General features: G+C 35.9%; 1 long non-coding RNA gene across 1 annotated transcript in view; it reads left to right on the plus strand.

The window, feature by feature from the left end:
* Nucleotides 1-23,898, plus strand: part of LOC145545534 (uncharacterized) — a 43,646-nt gene extending 19,748 nt beyond the window's left edge. Inside the window, exons 4-8 of the long non-coding RNA XR_014082140.1 lie at nt 16,306-16,543; nt 18,513-18,609; nt 19,094-19,268; nt 20,089-20,433; nt 23,698-23,898. This is a non-coding gene — a long non-coding RNA (uncharacterized LOC145545534). The remainder of the gene's footprint in view (nt 1-16,305; nt 16,544-18,512; nt 18,610-19,093; nt 19,269-20,088; nt 20,434-23,697) is intronic.
* The last annotated feature ends 211 nt before the right edge of the window (nt 23,899-24,109 follow it).

Consider the following 24,109-nt stretch of genomic DNA (forward strand, 5'->3'; position numbering starts at 1 on the left):
TTATGAGTGGGAAACTTGCAGGCATACAGTAACCACCTGTCATAGGACAAAGTAAGATGTCTGATTCAAGTCCTTGCCTCTCAATCTACATTGAGCAATGTAGATTGCTCAGTTTCTTTAGAAAGCAGATCTCCAGTCTTCACCTAGGGGCTTATCTCATGAAATGTGCACTGTGAGAGAATGTAATCATTTGCCTTTGATGTTATGAATAATACCATAAATGGACAACTCTGGTTTGTAGCCCACCTCTGTTCTCTAAGCTTGCAGACTCCCTTGGGCTTTGCTGGGATATATGTTTTCTCTTTCTGCTGCAGTCTCCTCCTATCTGTACTTCTATAATGCTACTAGACTCCTCCACTATTGTTTATAGTCCAACTTTTCACACAGGTTTCAAAGTTTCTAATCCATTAATGAAACCCTCATATTATAAGAGCAGTTACAAATTCATTTCTTTTTATACAGCTTCACTGCTGTTAGTATGCAAAGGCTCACTGTCCAATGTGCATAGAAGCCAACACTATGGCACTGTCTTTTTAGAAAAGAAAGAGTTTCATTATGAGGGCAACTGGTTCGGACACAGGAGGCAAGGCTCTCAAACGTGTCTCCTTGATACAGATTCAGGGAAAAATTTAAGGGGTTGGGGAGGAATTTCAAACTTGGAAACTGATTGGCTGGTTTTAATTTAGTCCATATAACTACTCATGCTTCAAGAAGCCAGATTTTCCTTGTTGAAGGACTTCTCATTTTGTAAAAGGCTCTGGTGGCAACATTTCTAATTCCTTAAGTTCCATAGACTGAAGATTCTTGGTTCCAGGATCATCCTAGATACATGGGTTCTCATCTTACACAAATGCAGTGCTGGCTCTATAAAATAACACACGTTTTGATTAATCAACAACCTATTTAAAAAGGCAAAACCAATCTAAGCTGGTCAATGTTCATAATATGCTTTTTCACTGTTATTTCATGAAACTTGAGGTGAGAAGTGGGATATATGTGCATACTTGGCTACCCTGAACTGTAGCACATCCAACACTGCCTTAATGATATCCACTTGATAAATTTGCAATAGGTAAGGGTTGGTACTACCATGATGTATGAATAATAAATGTTCTAGTTTCCTACCAAAAATCCACGAACCATTTTGTCAACAATATACATAAGTTGTGGCACTTGTAATTCCTATCTAAGTAAATGTTCATGTGTATATCTCACTTGAGTTGAATTCATAGATGCAATTATCATATCTTAGTGTTTGATTTGATAGCAACTTCTCCCCAAATGTTTGTTAAAGTAGCTAGCTTTTGCACATACTACTCAGGCTGAAGAAGCTATTTGGTGATCAAAATGTATTCTATAGTGTCACATAGAATATGATGCCCTTCCGTAATGAACACGCTCTATAATGAGTACAATAATATCTGTCTACCAAAGTTTTTGTTTACTTTAAACGTGGTTTCTTTTATTATTATCTTAATTTATTCAATATTTGTTCTAATTTGCCATGCCAGAGAGAATAAATTTGAAGAATAACACTTATTAATGAGTGAACGTTAATTATAAACAAAAATAATTATAGTTTCTTGAGCAGCAGCAACTCTACTCTCATTCCAAAGGGGTTCAAAGCAGTTTAGAAACCTTACAGACCTCATGTCTGATCTGTGGATTTAGAGATCTCTGCATTCAGTGTCCTGTTTTTACACTGATCTTGAATAATTATTGAACAACTTTCTAAGCCTGAGTGCAGAGAATTATCCTGTGTTTTTAATAATAATAAGAAGAAACATCCATAAGATATCTCCTTTGTACTAGTACAGTCTATAAATTCAAATACCTACAGAGTGCCAGAGGGTAAAATAAGTGAGTGTTTAGGGTTACTATTAAAAATAAACTAATTTTAAAAGCAACTATTTTCTTTTCTTTTAGAACTACTTTAGGGAAAAGCAATAGTCTGAAAAGTCAGTCTACTTTTGCTCAGACTCAGAATAGGGAGCAGTGGATCAGCGGTGAACCAGGGAATAGAAGCCTGGTATGTTAGGTTGTTTTCAAATGCATTGTGAAATACTGCAGATATAATAGAAGGAATAAAAATACTAAAGCAAAACTTATGCACTCCTTATTTAATTTTAGAAGTAAAATGTCTCAAATTCTTTTAGAGACTCTTGAGTTCCCAAACTTCCCCTGTTATACTCCTTTCTTTCCTTACCTTCCTACCGCCAGTCATGTTCATTATATTCATTTTGGCTCTTACTAGTTCCTTGCATTTCTGTAAGTACTTATTAAGTAATTATGTACCTTTATATAAGAAATAGAATTGTTTTTCATATTTTAAAATTTATATACGTGGTGTCATACTACATGTATCCATTCACTAATCATTTGGTCTAATGACATCAATTGTTTAAAATTTATGGTCTAATAGATTGTTAGTTTTCTCAAATGTTCCATGTGTACATTTAAAAATGTATATCCTTTAACCAGAGTTTTCTATGTATCTATTAAACTAGGCATATTCATAGGATGTTCAAATACTCCTTTTATTTTCTCATTTTCATCTAGTTGATTTAACATTTACAAAAACAGGTACACTAAAATGTTTCCCTCAGATAGATTTGTACATTTCTTCTTGTCATTTTTGTCAAATTGATTTAAATATGGTAAAGCAACTTATGTACATAAAAATTAATATAATATTTGGTGAACTAAAAGAATAATTTTATGTTGTTACTGTAAAATCTAAATTAATATGGGTCCAGCACCTTTATTTTGGTTAATATATGCTTAGAATAACTTTTCCATAATTTAACTTCAAATATTTTTATGTTCTTATATTTTAGAGATGTGTCTTACTAGTGGCTTAAATCTGTATTTGTATATTCATTCTGATATAATCCATTTATCTTGCATTCTTATTATTTTGATTCATTGTAACATTATATTTTGTCCATCTTTTTATTCTATTGGCCAATTCTATTTTGCTTTTCTTTCCTGTCTTCTTTTGAAGTAATCAGTTGTTTTTCATTTTATTTACATGTATCTATATATATGGGCTTCCCCAGTGGCTCAGTGGGTAAAGAACCTGCCTGCAATGCAGGAGACGCCAGAGATATGGGTTCGATTCCTGGGTCGGGAAGATCCCCTGGAGGAGGGTATGGTTACCCACTCCAGTATTCTTGCCTGGAGAATCCCATGGACAGAGGAGCCTGGTGGGCTACAGTCCATAGGTCGCAGAGTCAGAAATGGCTGAAGCAACTGAGCACAGGACAGCACACACACACATATATTTTTTCTGTGTCTTTAGAATTTATACATTCTTTTTTCCTTTCTTATGTCCCCTCCTCCTTCCCTCCCTCTCTTTCTCTTTCCTTCCTTCTTGTAGCCCTTCTTTCTTTCTTTCTTTCTTTGGTTCCTTCTAAGCATTGTATAAAAGGAAATCTGCTATATAATTTCAAATTATCACCATATGGAAATATATTGCCAGAGTGTCTTGCTTTGTATATATTTTCTTAACTTTCTTATTTTAAAATAATTATATACTCCATGGAAATTATTTAAAAAAAATTGTACAGAGAGGTCTAGTGCCCCATTTACTCAGCCTCCCGCAATAGAGCATCTTGCATGACTATAGTTCCCTATCAAACCCAGGAAATCAACACTGGTGTAATGCACAGAGAATTATTTGAATTTCACCAGGCTTACAGTGCTCATATCAGGGTATGTATATTTTTATATATTTTTATCCTAAGTGTAGCTTTGTATAACCAGCACCACATTCAAAATGAAAACCTGTTCCATTTCCATGGGGCTCTCTTGTGCTACTCCTTTATTTGCCACATATTTTTAACTGTCATTTACAAGTGTATTTGGATTTTATATAAAATGTCTTATTTCCCCAATGTTCAAAAATAATTCACAATTTTTAAGATACTGTCTCCTCCAACACTGTGCAGGCCTAGAAAAAGCATGTCTATTGCCTTAAATCAGCTGAGAGCTGTCTGTTGGCCATCTGGTATACATTACAGTTCAGCTAAATAAAACTGTGTATCTGATGATATATTATATGCTTTCATCTATTATTTTGTATATTTTGTATTTATTTGTAGACATAGACATTTGCATTCTGTAGTCACTCCTTACTATTTAGACATTTGACAGAAAAGGTTGAGGTTGTCTATTCCTAAGATTTTTCATTATTTACTATGTAGAATATTTAGAATTAAGCACAGTAAGTCAAGGGTCATTCTTTTCCTTCTGGCAATCAACACGTGCCATCCATAGAGATCTTTTCTCAGGCTCCAGACTCTTGTCAATATATACAAATTTTAATTGTGATTTCCCCACTAAGGATGTCTGATAGTTATCATGTCCACTATAATCAGCACACCCTCAGGGCTAAAAGTCTATCCTGGGCCTGGGTAGCAAGTTCAAAAGCCTAGCGTATTTATTAACATATAACCCTACTTTACAATAAACTGTGGAAAATTCTGAAAGAGACGGGAATACCAGACCATCTGACCTGTCTCTTGAGAAACCTGTATGCAGGTCAGGAAGCAACAGTTAGAACTGGACATGGAACAACAGACTGGTTCAAATAGGAAAAGGAGTCCGTCAAGGCTGTATATTGTCACCCTGCTTATTTAACTTCTATGCAGAGTACATCATGAGAAACGCCGGGCTGGAGGAAACACAAGCTGGAATCAAGATTGCCGGGAGAAATATCAATAACCTCAGATATGCAGATGACACCACCCTTATGGCAGAAAGTGAAGAAGAACTAAAGAGCCTCTTGATGAAAGTGAAAGAGGAGAGCGAAAAAAGTTGGCTTGAAGCTCAGTGTTCAGAAAACTAAGATCATGGCATCTGGTCCCATCACTTCATGGGAAATAGATGGGGAAACAGTGGAAACAGTGTCAGACTTTATTTTTTGGGGCTCCAAAATCACTGCTGATGGTGATTGCAGCCATGAAATTAAAAGACACTTACTCCTTGGAAGGAGGGCTATGGCCAACCTAGATAGCATATTTAAAAGCAGAGACATTACTTTGCCAACAAAAGTCCGTCTAGTTAAGGCTATGGTTTTTCCAGTGGTCATGTACGGATGTGAGAGTTGGACAGTGAAGAAAGCTGAGCGCCGCAGAATTGATGCTTTTGAACTGTGGTGTTGGAGAAGGCTCTTGAGAGTCCCTTGGACTGCAAGGAGATCCAATCAATCCATCCTAAAGGAGATCAATCCTGGGTGTTCATTGGTAGGACTGATGTTGAAGCTGAAGCTCCAATACTTTGGCCACCTCATGCGAAGGGTTGACTCATTGGAAAAGACCCTAATGCTGGGTAGGATTGGGGGCGGGAGGAGAAGGGGACGACAGAGGATGAGATTGCTGGATGGCATCACTGACTCGATGGACATGGGTTTGGGTAGACACCGGGAGTTGGTGATGGACAGAGAGGCCTGGCGTGCTGCAATTCATGGGGTCACAAAGAGTCAGACACGACTGAGAGACTGAACTGAACTGAACCCTACTTTAAATGTGCTTCCTGGGAAAGCAATGTTGGGCTTACTTATCTGGCCCTCAGCCTCTGTAGAACCATCATATCCTTTCTGAAGAGATCTTACTTCATATTTCTAAGCTATTAAAAACAAAAATGACAGAAAATGTGTTCTGGACCCTCTCCAAAAGTGTGGAACCTGGCCACCCACATAAAAAAAATTGTTCATTTCATCCTCACAGCAACCCTCTGGGGTAGATAATATTATTATCCCTGTTTCACCAATGAGAAAATTGAGGCTTTGGGAGGTTAGTGTGCTGGGTAAAGGTCATACAGAATGAAAAAGCCAAATTTTAAGTGAGTTGTCAGTGTAAATAGTTTCACACCCTGGAGAATGGTTTTTAGACCTCCTATAGTCAAAATGAAATATATGATAAAATAGCAAGATTCAGACCACACTGAGTCTGGGAAATAAAAGCCACACATTGTTGTCTGATCAAATTTATACAAAGATTTTTTTTTTGCAATTACAAAATGGCACAAATCTACAGACCAAATGGTCTGTGAAGTGTGACTATTTGGAAAGATGAGCTACCTGCAAAATGCACCTTCTTCATTGAAATTAACATGTAGAGACTGGTCTAAATGCAAGGACACAGAAAGGTTTAAGATAGCTACAACCCCGTATCATTGGAATGGACAAAAGTTGATTGAGATAAAGACCATATTCTTTTGAAAGGATACCTCAGGGCAATGTATTTGTTTTATTTTTAACAGTGAATTAAAGAAAGCAAATTTCATATTGTATCTAACTAAGGTGTGAAGAAGGAACAGTTCATGAGCAACCTGATAGAAGGCTATTAGATTGAGATAAGGGCAGGCTTATTATGAGTTGTCTGTTTAGAGTCTATTTTTAAAGATGTGGGTTTTGGAAGGCGGTTTGCTCGCTAGAAGCATTTATTGCTCTTCCAGGTCACATAGGAAGGATGGAGTGTCTGACAATGACGGACAGTGCAGCAGTAGCCTTGCCACTTAGAAATTAATCTGAAGTCCACTTCTAGCAAACTGCCATCTTCTGTTACTACACAGAAACTTGATTGTACTAATAATGGGTGCCCACCTCCATAAGACACAAGTGCAAGGCAGAAGCCTAGGAATTCCAAAGAGAAAGAGAAAATATTGCAGAAAATACTCAAAGAAGAATTTTAGAGGTAAATGCCTAAATTCTAAATTTTAGGATATTTAATGAATAGTCTGTGGCCATAGTTCAAATTGCAATAGTCAGTTTTATAACATATATGATAAGCAATATAATAACACATAATTCGTGTTCGAAAAAGTTGCCTGAGTGCTTGATCTAATACTAAAATGAAGGTTAATACTAATAATAACAAGTCAAATATTTATTGAAATTGGTCTAAAAATAATAATATTAAAAATGATAATAAAAAAGAAGCTTATAGTCATTAAACTCTTAATATATGCTAGTTATTTTCCCCAATAATTTATAGTTACAAGATCATTTAATCTTTGTAATGACCCTGTAAATAATAGTATCATCTCAGTATTACAAATAAGGAAACAATGTCTTTTAAAGGTTGAATAAATTGCCAAAGGTGATCCTACTTCAGAGCCTATAACTCTAATCAATATACAATATGCTCCCTATCTCTTTCTATCTGTATCAAAGGATAGTAAATAGGTGTGCATGTGTGTTTTTAAGGAATATATTCAATATATATAGCTTGTATGTAATATACACATCTATCTGCATGTATATTTTGCTATAATAAGTGTATACAAGGAATATATTTTATATATTTAATTTACAAATACATATTTATGTGTAAAATATGGATCATTGAAAAAGCAAAAGAGTTCCATAAAAACATCTATTTCTGCTTTATTGACTATGCCAAAGCCTTTGACTGTATGGATCACAATAAACTGTGGGAAATTCTGAAGGAGATGGGAATACCAGACCACCTGACCTGCCTTCTGGGAAATCTGTATGCAGATCAGAAAGCAACAGTTAAAACTGGGCATGGAACAACAGACTGGTTCCAAATAGGAAAAGGAGTACATCAAAGCTGTATATTGTCACCCTGCTTATTTAACTTATATGCAGAGTACATCATGAGAAATGCAGGGCTGGATGAAGCACAAGCTGGAATCAAGATCGCCAGGAGAAATATCAATAACCTCATATATGCAGATGACACCACCCTTATGGTAGAAAGTGAAGAAGAACTAAAGAGCCTCTTGATGAAAGTGAAAGAAGAGAGTGAAAAAGTTGACTTAAAGCTCAACATTCAGAAAACTAAGATCATGGCATCTGGTCCCATCAATTCATGGCAAATAGATGGGGAAACAGTGACAGATTTTATTTTGGGGGGCTCCAAAATCACTGCAGATGGTGACTGCAACCATGAAATTAAAAGATGTTTACTCCTTGGAAGAAAAGCTATGATGAACTTATACAGCATATTAAAAAGCAGAGACATTACTTTGCCAACAAAGGTTCATCTAGTCAAAGCTATGGCTTTTCCAGTAGTCATGTATGGATGTGAGAGTTAGACTATAAAGAAAGCTGATCACCAAAGAATTGATGCTTTTGAATTGTGGTGTTGGAGAAGACTCTTGAGAGTCCCTTGGACTGCAAGGAGATCCAATCAGCCCATCCTAAAGGAAATCAGTCCTGAATATTCATTGGAACAACTGATGTTGAAGCTGAAACTCCAATACTTTGGCCACCTGATGTAAAGAACTGATTCATTTGAAAAGACTCTGATGCTGGGAAAGATTGAAGGCAGAAGGAGAACAGAGGACAGAGGATGAGATGGCTGGATGGCATCACTGACTCAATGGACATGAGTTTGAGTAAATCTGGGAGTTGGTGATGGACAGAGAGGCCTGGCATGCTGCAGTCCATGGGATCGCAAAGAGTTGGACACAACTGAGAGACTGAACTGAACTTAACTGATTTCTTGTCCCAAGTTTTGACACATCTTCTCACTCCCTTCACATTTTCATGGAGAAATTGATGCAGACCAGGGAAAGATGGGGTGTTTTTTTTTCCCTCCTCTCTTCTTTCCCTCCCCTCAAAACCCTACTCCTAGGTCTAAGAATTACGCTACTAATTAAAGTGAATATGTTTTCTTTCTTGTTTTCCTATCTTCATTCCCGCTTCTTATTTTTAGAACTACAGAAATTCAAGATTGTTGTCTGGGACATCATGGCCAGAGGCAGACAATCTCAAGGGCCAGACTCACATTGTTGAAAACATATATCAATATAAAAGATGTCACAAGACAAATTCGGCGCAGTCCCGGTCACTTAGCTCATTCCTCTAGGAGCAGAACCTAGAGGAATGACAAAGAGGATGGCAATTAAAGTGAGAATGGGATGTTACTAAAACTCCACTGTCAGTTCCCTGCAAAAATAGGTCTCTAAATCACTTGATGAGATAACGTAGAGAGTTTTGTGGGTCTAGCCATTCTTAGAGGCAAAGCAGAAGTTGGTAGTTGACTGACTGGGTCAAGAAGTTTGAGACTGGTGGGTCTGACTCAAGCAGGATAAATGAGTGGCATTTAGTTACTTTCTATCTCTTTGCCGTTTATACTCAGGTACATCATTTGTATGGCTTTCTGCAAAACAACACCTAAACTGTGATGAGAATTGATGCTTTCAATTTTTCATGCATTAATTTTCTATTTGGTGAAACCTTTCCTTGTCTTTCCCTAAACCTTCTGGATAATTGGTTCAATTCTCTGCTTTGCTTTGACTGTGGGAACCTTGCCCATTTAAGGCATTTTTCTTTCAACTTGCACTCAGTTGGCTTAAAAAGGTGCTGCTTCTAAAGAATGGAGGTCAAGACAGATAGTCAGACCTGACAATTTACATTGCCCAAGTTCCTGACTCAGTTACTTGAGGTTTTTAAGAGAGAAAGAAAAAAAATGGCAGAAACCGTATTCTTCTTAGCTACTTTAAAGTGTAAATAATTAAATACACATCAAAGTCAGCTGTAACTGGCTTCCTTTTTCTGCCTACACCTTCCTTTTCAAAGAATTGCCTCCTTCATAGCTGTATCTATAGAAGTGTTCTGCTGAATCTGCCATTTTGGCTGGAGCATCTCTGGATACTAATGAGAGATCAACTTAGTAATGTGACAGTGGTCCAATCTTGATGGACATAATGGCAAAGTATTTAGAGGTATAACTTTCATCTCTTTTTTTAATTTTTAACATATCACAATCATTGATAGCTTTACTATTGTTGCTGTTGTTTTTCTATGAATCTAGAATATTTTCAGCACACGATGCTATGGCCTAAATGCTTATGTCTTCCTAAAATTCATAAGTTGAAATATTAACATCTATGATTATGCTATTAGGAGATGAGGCTTTTGGGAAGCGCTTAGGTCATGAAGGCAGAGACATCATGAATGGGATTAGTATCCTTATAAAAGAAGCTTCAGAGAGATCTCTTGTCTCTTTTGCCATGGGCTAAAAAGTGAATAAAGAGATAAAATTTATATTGTCTATTTGAGGTGTCTCTATTCATCACTATATAAAGTTGGAGGGTCACAATAATTGGGACTATAACACAAAGGAATTATTATTTCAGTGTTTGTCTAAATTCTTCAGATAGCAATTCAAATTCTTTGACAGTACATATTTTGATTATACATATAATTTATGGGAAGATACTTAAAATGTGTGCATCTTATTTTGCTAACCTATAAGAGCTGGAGTGTTTTAAAGATAGTGAAATACAAAAGAAGTAAATTGGTTAAGGGAAAAGCCTTGAAGCTCTGAAGTGGGGGAAAACAAAGACGCTGTCTCATTCTGAGCATTCAAATCAAGAACTATTACATGAGAAAACATCTTAAAAGGATGCATAGTCAACCCAACATTAGGGGTCAGGAACTAGGGGGCTATATTGGTTAGGTAGCTTTTATGGTCACACAGACAATGAGAGGAACATGGAGGGTCATAACCAGGATCTTCTGACTGAAAGTATGACAATCTTCTAAATACACCACTGCACACATTATCTTTTACCTTCCATTAGCCAATGTACTCTATTTTATGTTATCCTTGATATGCCTAACATAAATTCAAAATAAGATTATTAAGATACGATGACTATTTACCCTTGGCCTGAGAATGTTTATTTGGACAAGAGCATTTTTAAGAAGTCATACATCAATCTCTGAGCAAGGCGTTTATGGACATTTTTAGCACATCTGTTTTTTTAATGCTATTCCAACATTCCCAGCTCATCAGGTTGAAAGCTTGCTGTCTATCAGGAGTCTGCGGTGCTGCTTTCTGAATCTGTCTGCTCTAATTGAGAAGGTGATTTGTGTAACCATGGAGTAAAACACTGGATTTTTTGCAGTCTGAAATAATCCTCATCAGAAAGCAAAATTGTCTGAGTGACTAGGATAGATCTGAGGGGAGGCAGATATGGGTCTGTGGTACTTGGTGACAAGCTATGCTGGCACTAGTGATGCAAAATATCACCTAACATAATGAAAACCTCTAGTAACATGGTTAATATGCTTTCCACAGATTATAACAGGCATGCCAAGCTGCAAGAAAGATTTTTATGATGTTGTTGTCACAAAGGAAATGAGTCCATAGCTCACCACGGCAATCCACAAATGTTGGCTACTATGATTACAAGAACCCAAAAAAATAAAAGCCTTTAGTTGGCAGAACACTTGATCTTGCTTTTGGAAGAGATGCTGAACAAACATAGTGACAGGAAAGCACCAATAGCTGAATGTGGCTTCTCTATGATGAATCGTAACTTCATTGGAACATTGAAGTAATCTAGTTAAACATCTCAGATCATCTAGGTGTATAGTCTCAGAGGAGACTGAGAGCCAGAGTATTAAGGGGAATTAAAGGACCAGTACAGCCCTAAATTCAAAACTAAAACTATGTCTCCTCAAAACCAATACTTTCTCTGCTACACTCTGAGACCCTAAAATTAGCCTGAAAAAAAGAGACTCCCACAGGTGTGAGACTAACCAAAATGCTTACCACCACTCTATACATAGGAATTTGTAAGGCTTCAATATTAGAGGCTATTTTCTCCAAGTTACTGGGTCTATAATTTGAAGAAATGACTCCTAGTTTATTAGTGGTCCCCCTCAAAAAATCTTTATAGCCTTGCTGTTTATTCACCTATGGTAATGGTTATCTGAGTAGTGTAATTTTAGTACTACCTTTTTGTTTGTGAAATAGAGTTCAGCTCATTGTTTTTCTCCCTATAATTGTGATTTTCTCTATAGTCTTGGTTAGAAAATATGATATGATTTATCCTAAGCCTGTCCATGGTACTGAAAATTCTTCTAGCAATACAGTGGAGCATCATGGCAGTATTATAGTAGAATTTTCTTCAAATATTTTTCCAGCTTTATTAAGATATTATTGACATACAAGAAAGGTAGGTTTAAGGTGCACATTGTAGTTATTTGACACACATGTTTATTATGAAATGATTATCTCAATAAGATTAGTTCTCATCTCTATCCCTGCACATAACTACCTTTTTTGTTTCTGAGTGGTGATAACATTTAAGATCTACCTCTTTTACAATTTTCAATTTTATAATGCAGTGTTGTGAATTATATTCACCCTGCTGTTCATTAGGCACTCTGACCTCATCTATCTTATAATGGAAGTTTGGACACTTGGATCAACATCTCCCCAATTCCCCCACCTCCTAGCAACCACCATTGTACTCTGTATTTCTCTGACTTTGGCTCTTTTAGATTCCATGAATAAGTGAAAACATACAACATTTGTTTTTCTCTGTCTGACTTATTTCAATTAGCATAATGCCCTCAAGTTCTAGCCGTGTTACAAATGACAGAATTTCCTTCTTTTTCCTGAAGCTGAATTTTATTCCATTGTTCTTTACCCATTTTCCATCAATGACAGTTAGGCCTTTTCCATGATTTGGCTATTGTGAATAATGCTGTGAGAAACATGGGAGTGCAGATATCCCCTTTCAATCGTGGTTTAATTACTTCAGATATATACCCAGAAGTGGAATCGCTGGATCATATGGTAGTACAATTTTTAATTTCTTGAGACATCTCCATAGTGTTTTTCTTAGTGGAAACAATAGTGTGCCCACAGCAAGTACTAAGTTCACATATTAATCATCTAACTGCTACTGATTGTATAATTCGAATTTGATGGAAGTTAGTTTTAAAATATAGTTTTCTCTACTGTATACATTTTTAAGAGTAAAAAATGTAATTCAAGCTACAGACCTAAAATTTTATTATTTTGGTTGGTTTTGTTTTTTTTTTGGTCTTGAAATACAAAACATCCTAATATAAAGCTTGTTGAGGGAGAGAAAAAGGAAAAGAGTGCTAGCAGAAAAATCTCCAAGGAACACATAAAAGCATCTGTTAGAGAGAATTTACCACAATCCAAAAGTTTTATTTATGGATTAAAGTTTATTTGATGAGTGCTTAAATAATGAGTACTTAAAATTTCCCCCTTTTTGCCACCCTCAGCTCTAACAGTTCCCAAACTGCAGTTGCATAGTGGGAGAGTAGGAAGAGCAAGAAGAGAGAAGAAATCTACAGTCTTTCTCTTACCCTCTGTAGGTCTCTGAGAATATATAAGGCTTGAGATAGAGGAGAGAATAATTAAATGGTATGATCATTTGTTTGTTTGATTTGATAGTAGGCTATTTATTACCTAAGCAAATAATTAATATAATTATTAATGGAAAGTGACTGAAAGCCCTTTGAATCCTCCCAGAATTTACAACCAGTGTTAGGAAAGACTATTAAGAAAGTGGCTTTTAAGGACAAAGATTTTAATGCTTTTACAATACACCTACAGCTGACTACCTGGTCTTGGGCTTCCCTGATAGCTCAGTTGGTAAAGAATCCACCTGCAATGCAGGAGACCCCAGTTCAATTCCTGGGTCGGGAAGATCTGCTGGAGAAGGGGTAGGCTACCCACTCCAGTATTCTTGGGCTTCCCTTGTGGCTCAGCTGGTAAAGAATCCACCTGCAATGTGGGAGACCTGGGTTTGATCCCTGGGTTGGGAAGATCCCTGGAGAAGGGAAAGGCTACCCACTCCAGCATTCTGGCCTAGAGAATTCCATGGACTATATAGTCCATGGGGTCACAAAGAGTCGGACATGACTGAGCAACTTTCACTTCACTAGATATTTATAAATTGGTCTTTGTCTTTATTTGATTAATTGACTTTTCTCCTTGATTCCAATTCAGAGCAGTGACAGTATCTGGTTTGCCCATAGCAGTGTTCCTGGCATTTCTGCTAAATATTTTGAATGATTGTGTGAGAGAGTCCCAATTATTCATCATTGTACCTCATTACTAAATTGCCTTTGGTGAATAAAGCATTCCAGTTGTTGAGGTTAAACTATAACTATACACCATTTCCAAACTATGTGAGTTTCTTTTTCTGTATACTTTTTTAATAATGTGTCAAAGTATATTTAATAGTTCAGTGGCATTGAGCACATTCACATTTCAATTCATTTACCAAAGTGCACTTGGGTTGCCTCCATCTTATGACCATTGTGAATAAGATGCTATGAACATGGGTGTACAAATATTTATTTGAATCTCTGCTTTTATTTTTGTGGGGTAATACTAGAAATGAAACTGCTGGATCAATGGTAATTCATTTAAATTTTTTGAGCAACTGTCCTAATGTTTTCCATAGCAGCTTTACCATTTTAATTTCCACCAACAATGAACAAATGTTCCAGTTTCTCCACATCCTCAACAATACTTGATTTTTTTCCTGTATTTTGATAATAGCCATCCTAATCAGTGTGGTGTACTATCTCATTGTAGTTTCAATTTGCATTTCCATAATGATTAGTGATGTTGAGCATCTTTTTATGTGTGTATTGAGACTATGTATATCTCTTTTGGAGAAATGTCCATTGAAGTCCTTTGCCTGTTTTTAAATTGCTTTTTGTTGATCTAAAAGAGTAATTTGTATATTCCACATATTAACCCTTTATGAGAATATCATTTGCTAATATTTTCTCTTGCTCTGTGGATTGCCTTTTCACTTTGTCAATAATGTCCTCTGATGCACAAAAGTTTTAAATTTTGATGAAGTTCAATTATCTGTTTTTCCTTTTTTGTGCTTGTGTTTTTTGTGTCATATACAAGAAATCATTGCCAAGTCCAATACCTTTTAAGGGTTTTAATTTTAGTCCTACATATAAATCTTTGATTCATATTGAGTTAATTTTTGTATGTGTTATAAGGTAAGTGATCAATTTCATTTGTTTGCATGTAGGTATTTAGTTTTACCAACACCATTTGTTGAAAGCACTGTTCTTTTCCCATTGACTAATTTTGCTAGTTTGTCATTTAGCTGTATTTGTGGAGGCTTATTTCTGGGTTCTCTATTTTATTTTAGCCAAACATGTTTTTTTTGTTGTTTTTTTTTAAGCTACAGTGTATCTTCCCTTAAGAAGCAAAATAGTTACCAATGCTAAGGTGAAGGTGTTTATTTCATTTTTCCATGAAACAGGAGAAATTAAGAGAATATTGCTGAGATCCAGATCCTGAGGAATGAGGGAGAAAAACCATTGGAAATTGAAAAAAGAAAAAAGGGGAAAGGGGATACTGAAAATAGGGGAAAGGAAGGGAATACTGCTAGAGTGGGTGGGTACATCCCTCAACTGTGACTTGATTTGGGTAGGCAAAAGTTTGTTCATATCTTATGTTCTCTGCAATACAAACTCTCCCTCTTCAGTGTATTGTTGAGACATCAGTACTGAGGTTGGTACCAGGGACAGCTCCTGACTGACAACAATGTAGATCGATTAGATCTCTCAGCTCTTCTGCTTATCCTTTTAGATGTAATCTGCCATCCTCTCCTTTCATTCCAAACTTGCATGCATACATTCCTAAGTCTGTAAACTAAAGAACAGACAACCTGGTACCCATTATTTGAAGAGAAAGCAAAAGTTGTAAGATAATATAGTGTTTTTCTGCAAGAGCCATTCAATAATATGTGTGCCATTCAGTAGTATACGAATACAAATAGCTTTGGAATCTATTGACACCTAGGTGACTGCAGTTTTTGTAGGATGATGCTTCCTTTTCAGCCTACTTGTACTAGTGAGGGTGTCACTTATGCCCTTAATGACAACAAGGAGACTGGTACAGAATGATAATAGAAAAGCGGTTGGCAGCTGAGGTCCCTTAGGTTGGACTAGTGTCCCACATGATGACAGTAATAAAGTTCTGGCTGTCAGCAGGGTATCACCACCCCCCAGGAAGGGTAGAGATAGAAACATCTGAGGCAGATGAATGAGGGAGCAGCAGAAAAGCATCTGAGAAAGATCAGAAAGATAATATAGCCAGAATAACCTTTATGATTCCTTTATGTTAACAGAGTTTATTTATTTATTTGGTGTGATCTGAATAACCATTAAAAGCTTTACAGTTTAGGTCAATTTTAAGTAACTTGAAAAATTAGAGATAAGTGGCTCTTGAGATGAAAAAAGAGTCTAGCTGAGTCCTGATTGAAATAGGCAATGACATAATTGAGGATCCAGTCACATCTTGCTAATAAGAAACAAATAGAGCTACAACAGTTGAAATCTGCAGACTTTTTATTTAAATGCATAAATAAATCCCTTCTCTTATTACATTTTCCAGCAAGAGTATAGATAAACTCCCTTGACCTTAAGAGGCAATATAGTGACAACTTTAAACATTGTGTGATAGATTGTTTTAATGATAGTGGGCTAAACACATGCATTTCTCTCTCCTCTCTCTACAGTGCCCCCTTATCATGATACCAAGGAATGTAAATGCTGTAAAATCTTACTAAAAAGGAACGAGATATTTCACTAATTTCTGCATAGTGGGAGCAAATAGAAAGCAGGCCAGAGGAGCCTGCAGCCTAGAACACGCAGAAAGCCTGTAGAAAAATAAGCCCAACACAGATCTGGAACTATTCCATCTCTGAGAGGGCATAGAGGACCAAATGAGCAAGAGAGGGTAACATGCAGCTGAAAGTAAGTGACTCATTGAAGTCTACTTTGGTTTTTGCTCTTCATAGAATGAAAATAATGCAATCAGCAAGCCCAGAGCAAATGAAATTGGTCCAAGAAACTGTGGTCCAAATATGAGGTACATTAAATTTGATATGATATGGAGAAATTGTTGCGAAGTGAGAAAGAATTGTAAACAGAGCTCTTTTCCTTTCATAATAAAATGTCATAAAAATAAGAACTCCATGGAGACTAAAGAATTTAAAGAATTAAAACTATGAAGGCAATAGGAAAAATATATGAGAATGTGTTTAGGACTTTGGGATTAAAAAAAGCCATCCCTCAAATTATACAAAAAGCAAAAGCCAAAATGGATCAGTTAAACTCGATTAGAATTAAGATAACATTGGGAGAAAGAACATGAAAAAGCTAGACAATAAATGGTAATTGAACATATTTGCAGCATTTATGAAGCAAAGGGTTAATATTCAAATTATTTCGGAGATAAAATAAGGGAAATAACAAGATAAAATTAGAGCAAAGTATATAATAGGAACTTTGCAGGAGATGGATTTTGAAGTTGTTCACTTTTCCCTAATGCAAACAATGCTACAGTGAACACACTCTTATACATCTCTATGTTCAGCTGTACAAGTGCTTCTCTGTAAGATACAGTGCTTTATTAGATTATTATTATTATTATACAATACAGATTATTAGAGGAGACTATGCACAAGTTTTATTTGTTTGATTTTCATTGTTATAGCATTTTGGACAGTGCTACCAAATTCTCTTCCAAAATGGCTGTGTTATTTTACAATCTTTCCAACACTGTGTAGGAGTGTCCATTTCATCCTATCCTTACAAGATTTGCCTCTTTTAAATATAATAGTTGCATATAGGATCTTGCTAAGAGATTTTGTTTTTCCTTGATTATCGGTTTCTGAGCTGGGTGGATGACTATTCCTTTTTCTAAGAAATATTTTTCCTCTTGGGATATTTGCTACCCGGATTTATCTTGTCCTTCTTTTACAGTATTCTATGTGTTCTTTGCCGTTTAAACATTCTTTGCTTTAAGAAGAATGGCTATCTATTGCTTATAATCCATCAAGAGACAGTGACATATGCATATTATCTAGAAAAGTGGAGCTAACTGCTAGAATAACTCCAAAATAAAATGTTTAAGACTGCCAATAGGATAGTGAAACTTAGGACAGAAAACTACTCATTTTTATGATAAAACCCATTGCGTTATTTGATTTAAAAAAATATTCATACTTGTATTACTTTGGATTTATGAAATTGTTAATTAGTGGAAAGAACAATAAGTATATGACAAATTCTGGATATAACTTATTTCCTATAAGAAATTAACCCCATCTAGGCCTCAATTTCTTAATATGTACAATAAGAATAATAACACCCACCTCATGGCTATGTTCTGAAGTGAACTTTTTAAAAATGTCTAACCATTATTGGCTTATTTTCTCTTCCTACTCCTGTCAATAACTTGATCCTTCTCTTTCAAATAATTGTTAGATTTCCATTCAACTTTGCTAAATTGACATTGGATCAACACATTTATTCATTGCCTATAAGATAGTATTTTTAAATGCTGTATGTAATTTCCCATCAAGGACATTGCAATGATGTTAGAGATAAATGATGTAATTGCTTTATAGATTCAGTCTGGCACTTTAAACCAACAGTAAGAAATGTGAGAAAAGAAAAATAACCATACTATATTTGTTAATCACTTCAACCTATAAATACTTATATTCAACACTAGAGCAGATGCTCAGATTAATAACACATGATACATGCCATCAAAGCACATGCATTTCAGTAAAGATATAATTGTATTATTGTATCAGTTGGCTTGCTCAGTTGTGTCCAATTCTTTGTGACCCCATGGACTGTAGCTTCCCAGGCTTTTCTGTCCATGGAATTCTCCAGCAGGAATACTGAAGTGGGTATCCATTCCCTTCTCCAGGGGATCTTCCTGACCCAGAGACTGAGCCTAAGTCACCTATGTTGCAGGCAGATTCTTCATTGTCTGAGCCACCAGAGAAGCCAAAAGAAGATACAAGGCAGGCTTTAAAAAAATACTATCAAAAATAAGCAAAAGGAAATGCTATAGAAAAAATGAAAAAAGAGGGAAATTACTTGTCTGTAGAGATCTTGAAATGGTAATAGCCATTTGGGAGGGCTTATATGGATAGGAAGGCTTTTGCTAGACAGAGAAGCAAATGCCCCAGAAAACAGTGGCCAAAAAGACTTGTAGCATATATGGAGGATGGAGAGAATTCCTGGCTTGCCCAAGTAGGAACAGGCAGTTGGTGATAATACTATAAAAGACTGCAGCTGAATTAGAGTGCCTGCATGCTTTGCATGTCAACACCTGTCTTTTTTGCCTGTGAGTGCCCCTGCTCCTTTGTGTAGGTAACATCAGAGTGATTTTCTTTAGAGTGCTTCACTCCCCTTACCTTGCAGTCCAGTTTAGAGTATCAGTGATATTACCTTTTATTCTCCTTCCCACCCCTTACCAAGAGGTTGACATGTAATCTCACCTAGGTCAACTAATCTGTCACTTGGGAATCTGAGTTTTGATCAAGGAGGCATGTGGACTTTGCGAAGAACTACTGGAGCTAAATCAACTTCAGCACCTACATGCAAAGGTTTTGAATCCCACCATCAGAATCTGCCCACTTTCTGGTCCTTCCCAAGGCCTCACTTTTCCTTTACTTTAGTAAGCCCCTTAGTATGCTTCCAATAAATTTCTTGTGTGTGTGGGGGGGTGGGGTGGGGGAGGGGGAGGGTAATAAAGTTTTTGTTTTTCCTTTTGTTTTGCATAACTTAATCAGAATCAGTTTCTATTGATAACGAGCAAAAAGTTCCAGCTGATGAACATGTCTAATGGATCTGTACATAATTTGCAAACAATGAGGAGCAATTAGAATTTATTGAAGAGTAATATCATAAAGATGCAATTTAGGGAAAACTGAAATAGCAACGAATTAGAGTCAGAGGCAAGAGGAAGTGTAGTGTTTTGTGGAATTAAGAGGATTAGGAAGGAGTAGGAGGCTATGAGACTTTATGGAAATAAAAGTGATAGTTTGGAGGAATGAACACTAAGACTGAATTTGAATGCCAGTCCTGCCCAAATTCTGCTTGTTTAGGCAAGTTTTTTACACACACTGAACTCTTATTTCCAAATTTTCATTATGTAGACAGTAATATCTCTTCATTTTCATGTTTTGAGGATTTAAATGATAATATATACAAAGTGCTAAAATCTAATTCTGTCATACAATAGGTACCAAATTAATTTCTGCATCAGTTTATAAATTTAATAAGACTTAGAAAATGATTGTATCTGACATATAAAATAAGAGGCAAACTCTGACCTCAAGCTTTTGAATCTGAGAGATACAGTAGATGATGACAACATTTGGACAATGAAGAGAAGTTGGTCTGGAAGTGGATGAATAAGAAATATTGCTTAAAATAAAAAGCTTAATTTTTAGCATGAAGATTTTTGAGATAAACAGGAAATATTTTTTTTCTAGCCTTAAGAGAATGCTGAGGCTTAAAGAAAAGAATTTTAAAGATCCTTACACCTGGAAAATTGAAAGATGTGGTAATCGGTGAGAGACTATGAAAAAGAAAAGGAAAAAGAAAATATTGATGGTGAATTTCAGAATGTGCTTATAAAAAGGGAGTGTGAAAAAGGAGAGCAAGTGAAGGAGACAGATGGGAATGCATCACGACAGCACAGAAGCCGAAGAAAAGACTTCTAGACACAGGTTTTTCTTACTTCCTGCCTCAAACATCTCATATGCTGCAGAAAAGATAAGAAATGTGGAGATTAAAAGGAGTCCATTATATTGTCTCATTTGTGAGTCTTCTTAGAGGTTTGTTTCAGCCAAGTCATAAAATTAGAACTAGATATCCGGCACTATGAAAATAATGCTTCATTTATGTATTGGGACTGTTCTTATTTATACTTCAGAAGTTGTTTTGGGAGTGGCATAGGGTATAGTAAAAAGGGAAAGCAAAGGAAAGTTGTCCACAAGTAAAATAATCAGTACAGGAATAATTAGAACTGATTTGGGAGTATAACAGCAATTTTAAGGTTTAAAGTATCAACCAAATTAACGTGTGAACAATTCCTAACAAAAGAAATGGCATTTAGAAGCTACATACTCCAAATGCCAACACAGTGATCTCATTACATCTCTGCCAGTGGTCTCAATATTACTAACGTAGTTTTTATGATAAATTTTTTAAAATATATATTTTGGCTTGCAATGTGCAGCTTTGGTATTTCAGTTCCCAACCAGGGATCGAACCTAGGTCATAGCAGTGACTGCACTGAATCCTAACCATTAGACCATTGGGAAACTTTTGATTTAAAAAAATATCTTAATAAATTAAAAATAAACCACATAATCATAATCTTTATTATTGGAATTTTCTGATCTTGGTAAGCATTGAAAATTAAAGACATGTTTTTACAGAATTTCCAAGACAGTTAATTCCTTTATTATGTCAAGTTTCTCTAGAAATAAACTCCTTTCTCCTTCCAAAGACCCCGTCAGATTTCTTTTTATCATGATAATGTGTTCATTTTTTCCATATATACATGTTTAGCACTCTGCATGCAATCATTGTATATTTAAACTGGGGTCATTTCCTAAAACTCATATTAAATAATGCACTTTATATTTGGTTCATTATAAACTCTCAAGAAGCTGAAGGGTAAAGAGGACATGTTAGCAGTCATCTATTTTGAACCCTGAGGAATGAGTGACTGCATTACAGCTCTTGCACAGGTCTTCTTGGTGTCCTTGCTGGGAGAGCATGACCAACCCTGACACTAGGAAAGAAGGTCCCAGGTTATCCTCTGTGTCTTTCCCTGGATAATCATGGACTGAATCCACAATTTGCATTTTATTATCTGTATGCATCCATTATTTTTCCCTGATAAATATTCAGAAAAGATACCTAGACAAAAAAAAAAAAAAAAGTAATAACAACACATAGAAAACTTTTAATCCCCACTTAGAAACTCAGTCACATTCAGTTATTTGCATGCGTGTGCATGCTCAGTCATGCCCCAGTCTTTGTGACCTCATGGACTGTAAACCACCAGGCTCCTTTGCCCACGGAAATTTCCAGGTAAGAATACTGGAGTAGGCTGCTACTCCAGGGGATCTTCCCAACCCAAGGGGATCCTACTCCAGGGAATCTTCCCAACTCAAGAGTGGAGCTCATGTCTCTTGAGTCTCCTGCACTGACAGGAAGATTCTCTACCAACTGTGCCACATGGGAAGCAGTTACTCATCTTTTCTGAGAGAAAAAAAAAAAAGTGAGTGATAGATTTTTGGATACATTGTTACAAAATTTCCTAGAGAAGATGATTAATTATTTCAAATAAGACTCGGAGTTAAGTCTTTTCTACTTTCTCATGGCTAAGTCTCAATAACCTTTCAAATCTAAGGTATTTATTTACCAGGAATTCAGCGGTAAAGTCTAGCCCTGCACTTGCATGCATGCGCAGTAGTGTCTCACTCTTTGTGACCCATGGACTGTAGCCCACCAGGCTCCTCTGTCCATGGAATTCTCCAGGCAAGAATACTGGAATGGGTTGCCATTTCCTTCTCCAAAGTCTAGCACTAAGTCAAGTTTATACTAACAAAACAAGAAGTGTAATGCTTAGATGATTCAAAAATAAATACAAGCTTTTCATTTATCATTGGGTATTTAGAGCCAAAACAAAATATTGTATTAGCAATATTAAAAAAAAAAAGTCAAGTTAACAGGAATACCTGATCTTATTAACTTTATTTTCTTGTTAACTTTTTTCGTTCACTTGCCCATTCATTGATTTAGCTAACATTTATTTTGCACTTAATATATTCTAGATAACTGGTAAAATATAAAGAAGGGAAATATGCTTCCCAAGAGAATTTATTAGGAAAAATTTCACCGAGAGGATTCTAATGAAACTGAGTCTGGAAGAAAAAGAAATTTACATTTCCTTCCACAAAGACAGGAATGAAATTTTCTTCTTTGTCATTGCTTTTGTCTCCTAAATTCTGTTGAAAAAATAAATAAAAAACAGTAACAAAAATAATAATAGTTAAATCTTTGTGAATACTTATTGAATGCCAGTATAAGATTTGGTCACTCTGGTCTCATGAATTAATTTTTCACAGCATAATTGTATTTATACAAAATATTTTATACAGAAAACTTCAGCAGAGAGCCTCTACTGTGATGTCTACCAGTTTGGGATGATACCAGGCTGTTTGATGCATCAGGCATTTTGATTTCACAAAGAAACCATAATTAAATGTGTGTTTAACCTAAGGCCCAGACTATTACCTTTTAACTGAAAAGCTTTTAAAACACAAAAATATGAAATTAAGAGCTCCTTAAGTTTTCCATGCACTCCCCCATCACTGCTTACCTATTTCTCCATTTCTGAGTTAGTTTTTTCTTTAGGATAATAAAAAACAAAGAATTTAAACTGTACATGTAATAAAAAGAGATAAAAAGGAAGGAGAAAGAGGGTATAGAATGGAGATGTCTAAGATAGGTGTTGGCATTGTGCAAACAAAGAAATGATTTTCTGGGAGAAATAGCTCTGTCAGTTTCCTTTCTTATTACAGCATTTCTAAAAATGATATGCACATAGAGACATGTCCCTGGACAGCTTCCACGGTCTGTGAGTGGGCCCTGCTCATCGCTTCCTATTGTCTATGCAGTCTGATGATGTCAGGTTTAGATTTTCAAAATCTGAGCTCTGGGCTCATGTCAGCTCATGAGTGAGTTCCTTTTGTTTCAACATTTACAAAAACACCTGTACTCAGTTCTCATCCAGGGAGAACAAAAGCTGTGCTGGTGGGGAGACACATTTCAACAAGTTGCAGCTAGACCTTAGTCTTCCATTCTTCTGACACATGGATGGGACTTCACACTATGGATTTTAACATTACCTTTTGTTCTAAGCAACAGGAATGGATATACTTTTCTTTGAATTGTCTAGTTTGTGTAAATCTTTTGTGGTTTTAGATTTGTTTCCTTTAATCCAAGTATATATATACATGTATGGTCTTTAAAAATAAATTAAGAAGAAGTAACCATTACTGATTCAAATGTTTTCAATTTAGGAGGTTCCAGATCAGAAACATCTCCTTAGCTTGATGGCTGGTGAGCTGCAGTCCAGATATTGAAGGAGTACAGGAGTGGGTAGTAGGTGTGAGCCTCTCCCTTCCTATCCGTTTTCCCACTGTGTGTGTGTGTTTCAGGATTCTTACCTGACATGGAAGTAAATCTGAAAGTAGGAAAGGCATTAAAATTATATAACTCCATGAAATGGGATTACTTATTTCAAGCACATGAAGTACTTTTTGAAAGCAAACCTTATTTCATCTCCAGGTGCATGGGAAGGACAAAGAAAAAGATTTATTTTATATAGGATATTGGAGAAATAAAATAACCTGTAATATCACAGAATAATGCACAGTATGTTTAGATAGCTAACCAATAACTCAAAGGCTATAATTTCATAAAATGTAGAAT

The sequence above is a fragment of the Giraffa tippelskirchi genome, chromosome 4, assembly GCF_054371585.1.
Source record: "Giraffa tippelskirchi isolate mGirTip1 chromosome 4, T2T-mGirTip1v1.2.pri, whole genome shotgun sequence".
NCBI classification, from domain to species: domain Eukaryota; kingdom Metazoa; phylum Chordata; class Mammalia; order Artiodactyla; family Giraffidae; genus Giraffa; species Giraffa tippelskirchi.